Raw genomic sequence first — 5,229 nt, 5'->3', positions numbered from 1 at the left:
CTGTCCAAATACCACTGACTGAGTGGCTTAAACAATAGAAATTTATTGTTTCCCAATGCTGGAGGCAGAAGTCTGAGATGAAGGTGTCAGCAGAGTTGGTTTCTCCTGAGGCTTCTCTCCTTGGTTATTAGATGGTTGTCTTCTCCCTCAGTTCTTACATGGTCATCCCTCTGTGTGTCTGTGTCCTGATTTCCTCTTTTTTAAGGACATCAGTAATATTATATTAGGGCCACCCTAATGACCTCTGAAAAGGCCCTACCTCCAAATAAAGTCACATTCTGAGGTGCTGGGGATAAGGACTTTAACATGTGCATTTTCAGGGGACACAATTCAGCCCTGAAGTGACTTATTTAACTTTGCATAGTAAGTATTTGGTGGAGTTTTACTAAAGCTAAGGTACCTCCTACATGGTTTATCCACTCCACAAATCCAGCCAGCTGCAGAGGTTTCCAGTTTTTTTCAACAGTAGGTCATTTTAGAAACAAACTATAGAAATCATCCCTGAAAGTATAGTCTTAACAGTAGGTCATTTTAGAAATGCAGGCACTGTTAAATTAATGCTGGTAAACCAAGGCAACTCATCCCTGGTAAATGGAATTTGACTCCAACAAGAGTCAAATAGAGAAAGAGATTGTTACAATATTTTTCAAATTATAAAAACATAAAATAAACATGATACAGAAGTAAAAAAGAAAACTTTAAAGCTTTCCCTCCTCAAATCTGATCCTCCTAAGGTGACCAGAATTAAGTGGTTCAACATGTATTTTTCCATATTAAAAATGTGTACATACAAAAACTTACACTAAAACATATGTGCATATGGGGACTCCATATGGAGGTATTTTCATACCTACTTCACTTTTATCAATGACCCATAATAAAATCTGTTTCCTGATGTGATTTTAGTGGAATAACACTTAACAGCTCAACATTATATCTCATCAACACATTTCAGTGGGGGGAGGGACAAACAATGTGCCTTCCACTTGCTGGTAACAGCAGGAAGGCTTTCTCAGTTCCTTTCTTGTGCAGACTTTGCCAGTGGGCACCTAACAGCTAGTTACAGAACTCTTACCCCTTTTCATTCTCACAATACAGAGGCAGGAACACGAGAGCTGTCCACTTTCCTAGACTCCCAGACAGGGGTAGAGAGTGGCCTGGTGTGCCAGTAAAATGTAGGTGAAATTGGCTGTGACTTCTATCCTCCTGACAAAAGGAAAGGTAAACACAAATACTCTTCTCTGACATTAGATAGAGAGTTTCATGATGATACTACCAGTCCCAGAAGAAAGGCCAAGAAAACTTCAGAGATGCTCTTCTTACAGAATGGAACCCATGGGAGAGAGGCCCACACACTGTTACCAAAACAAGCCCCTTACCCTGGGATGTTTCCGTCACTGTAGGTTCTTTGCCCGCCGCTCTGTGTTAGTGTCACAGGTAGGCACAGGTAGGCACAGGTAACCAGGTTCTTGGTGACTGGGACAAAGAATTGAATCAAACGCCCAGAGTTTATAGCAGAAAACATGGGAGCAGGCCAACTCCAAGCAGAGATTGACCTCATGGGCTGGAAGGACTCTATTCTTACAGGACAGATCCTTCCTGGCTAGTTTTGGCGAGCTTTTACTGCACATTTACAAGTAGTTGTATTACTTTAAAGCTACTGCACATGTGGTCTCCCATGATTTTCCCTGATGGGCTGCCAAGGAAGGGGACCCCACAATGTTACCCAGTAGACCCCCTTCTTCTGGGGTCCCCCGTACTAGGTTTACTTTGCCCCTCACCAGGGAAAAATAGCTCTCCATGTTAGAGATTGGTGAAAGGGAAAGAAATTATTTATTCAAGTTATACAGACTTAAGACTAATATCTTCATCAAAATCCCAAAGTCCCTTAAAACACCCACAAACACACACAGTCCTTCCTTTCCCACTTTGCCTGGCCTCAGGTACCATATCTCAGGAAAAGAAATAGAAGTCTCTGGCTTAGGCAGCCCCCGGTTCTTCCCAGTAATCTGTGCTTGGCTGGTAGGCCTCCCTCAGTTCCCAGCACTATCAGCTGTGTTGTTGAAATCTCCAGTTCCTATTGCACAACCACATGGCACCTTCTGATGGCCTACCAGCAAGAGTCCTTTCACCCCTTTCCTTCTTGCAGGATCCCTCCTGCCTTCTTCCAAACTGCTAAGAGAGAGCTCTGCATTGCTGCTACATCTTTCTTTCCAGCTTCCTAAGCTTTGTGACAAAGGGAGACCCAAAGCTGTGTGATTCTACCATGCCAAAGCCACATGGTGGTTCTTGTCATGGCTGCCACACCTGGGTTTAAATCCCCAGCGCTAATCTTCTTCTACAGTCCCATTTCCAATTCTTCCCACAATTGGCTACACTTACCAGCACTCCTTCATTTTCCAGCTTTTCTGGACTGCCATAGTAAGTCTGGGAAGGTGTGGCCCTGTGGCATGAAGTCAATCATCTCCAAGCTCTCACTCAGCCTCTGTAACCAGGGGGAGTTGCCTCCCAGTTACATCTTGGATGGAAGTCACTCCCTTCTCTCTGGCTCAAAGCATGGCCACAGCTATTTAACATATTTATGAAACCAGTTAAAGGTTATAGATATGTTAAAAGACCATTCTAGAGGTTATCTGCAAAACTGTTGCTATGCAAAACAAGTCAATGGCCCTGCTTCATGTATCTCATCCCCCAGCTCAGACTTGTAGGGGTGAGGACATCCCATATTTTTAATATTTCCTGGACCCCCTGAGTTCGGGACCCCATTACAAATCTTTCTTTTGGAGGCACCATGGCTGCACCTCTTACATTAGGAACTGTGGTTCTTAATGCCAGAGTTTAGTAAAAAGAAAAGGAACTATTTATTAAAAACGTATACAGGTTTGAAGTAATGGTAGAATTTCACCATTAAAATCCCAAAGTCCCTTTGATACACTTACAAGCATACACACACAGTCCTGCCTTCTCCCCTTTGCCCAACCAAGCCAGTCAAGGGTACCGTATCTCAGGAAAATAAATAGATGTCTGTAGCTCAGCTAGATTCCTGGTTACTTTCAGTAATCCTTGCTCAGCTAGGCCAGTCCCCTGCAGTCTCCAGCACCATCAGCTGTGTCACCACCACAATCTCCATTTCTTAATCCAGAACCACGTGGCACCTCCTCATGGCCCACTAGTGAGAGTCCTTTCACCCTTCTCCTTCCTGCATGCTCTGGCATTATCTTCTTGTATTATCTCCCATTGTCCTTCATCCCACATAGTGGCATGCCTTTAGTTTAAATCCCAGGTGGCTATACCTGACAGCACTCCCACAGTTTCTGCCTTTCTTGGCTGCCATAGCTAGTGTGGCCAGATGTGGCCACGTGGCATGGAATGAACCAAGTTCTCCTGCAGGTGCTGTAAGGGGAGCTGCCTCCCAGTTACAGCATGGGTCAAAGTCACATGGATCTCCCTAGCTAGCCTGCTGTTGATATGCAAAATAACCATTTTTACATATAGATATGAAGACTAGTCTGCTGTTATTGATATGCCAAACAACTCTCAGTGGCCCTGCTCCTTGTCTCCTTTCCCCCAGCCAGACTTGTAGGGAGGATATCCCATATTCCTGGACACCCCAAGTTCTGGGCCCCATTACAGATTCCCCCTTTTGGGGGTCCTGGCTGCACCCCCATTATACTGACATCCAAAAAAAGAAGAGTCCCCCAGGAATTAGATGACATTGAAATTAGGAACTTTTGTTCATCTAAATGCATCATTAGACTTCCACCAAGATGGAGGCATAGGTGAAGATGTCATGCTTTCTCCCACCACCAAGTTGAGAGACAACAAAATATTAGCAACAGAAAACACAGCCAGAACACAGAAAATTGAACTTTTCGGAAGTCTGATAACAACAAATTCTTCAGCCTGACCAGTAAGAAGGGTGAAGCCAGCAGCTGGCAGAGCGGGGTTGCAGAGGAAAACTCGGTCAGATGGACTCAGGTGCATGGATCCCAGGTGTGGGGTTGCAACGGGCAGACCCAGTGAGCGACTCAGTGAGCGACCAAGTGAGTGACCGGCATATCCAGTGAGGGTGCAGGGCAGCGGGTTGACTGTGGTCCCACATTCACGTGCAGATAGACCAACAAGAGAGTGGGTAGTGAGACGACGGGACCCAGCAGGCCCCAGCGGCGAGAGGCAGCAGAAGGGGCTGCCATTTCCCCACTCTGACCCTGCCTCCACATACAGCATCACAACTCAGCAACCTCAGCGGCCCTACCCTGGTGAACACCTAAGGCTCTGCTACTCATAATAACGGGTGCGAACAGACCAAAAATGGCTCAAGAAGACCTCAAATCCCCAGAGCCCATAAATCTAAGAGACGAAGAAATAGCAAAACTTTCAGATGCACAGTTAAAACACTGGTCATCAGGATGCTCACAGAACTGGTTGATTATAGTCACAAATTAGAGTAACATATGAAGGCTAAACTAATTGAAATGAAGGGAATTGCACAGGAAACCAATAGTGATGAAGAGGAAACTGGGTCTCAAATCAAGGGAGTGAACCAGAAGGAAGAAAATAATGGCCAAACAGGAAAATATGAAGAAACAAGAATTCAAAAAAATGAGAAGAGACTTAGGAACTCCAGGACATCTTTAAATGCTCCAACATCCGATTTATAGGGGTACCAGAAGGGGAAGAGGAACAGCCACCAGTGGAAAACTTATTTGAACAAATAATAAAGGAGAATTTCCCCAATCTGGCAAAGGAAATAGACTTCTAGGAAATCCAGGAAGCTTAGAGAGTCCCAAAGAACTTGGACCCAAGAAGAAACACACCAAGGCATATCATCATTACATTAGCCAAGATTAAAATGAAGGAGAGAATCCTAGAAGCAGCAAGAGATAAGGGGACAATCACCTACAAAGGAGTTCCCATCAGACTGTCAGCAGATTTCTCAAAAGAGACCCTACAGGCAAGAAGGGGCTGGAAAGAGGTATTCCAAGTCATGAAATCCAAAGACCTACAACCAAGATTGCTCTATCCAGCAAAACTTTCATTTAGAATGGAAGGGCAGATAAAGTGCTTCTCAGATAAGATCAAATTCAAGGAGTTCATCATCACCAAGCCCTTATTATATGAAATGTTAAAGGGACTTACCTAAGAAAAAGAAGATAAAAAAGATGAACAGTGAAAGGACAGCAAACTCACAGTTATTAACAACCACACCTAAAACAAAAGCAAACTAAG

At 44.3% G+C, this 5,229-nt stretch overlaps 1 pseudogene; it reads right to left on the bottom strand.

The window, feature by feature from the left end:
• Positions 1-398: 398 nt before the first annotated feature.
• On the bottom strand, positions 399-517 carry LOC119060067 (uncharacterized; annotated as a pseudogene).
• Between the last annotated feature and the right edge of the window lie 4,712 nt (positions 518-5,229).

This window comes from Artibeus jamaicensis, unplaced genomic scaffold, assembly GCF_021234435.1.
Source record: "Artibeus jamaicensis isolate MK-2021 breed Jamaican fruit bat unplaced genomic scaffold, CSHL_Jam_final contig_264, whole genome shotgun sequence".
Classification (NCBI taxonomy): domain Eukaryota; kingdom Metazoa; phylum Chordata; class Mammalia; order Chiroptera; family Phyllostomidae; genus Artibeus; species Artibeus jamaicensis.
Note: the sequence above shows the minus strand (reverse complement) of the source record. Positions and strands in the feature narration are given on the sequence as shown.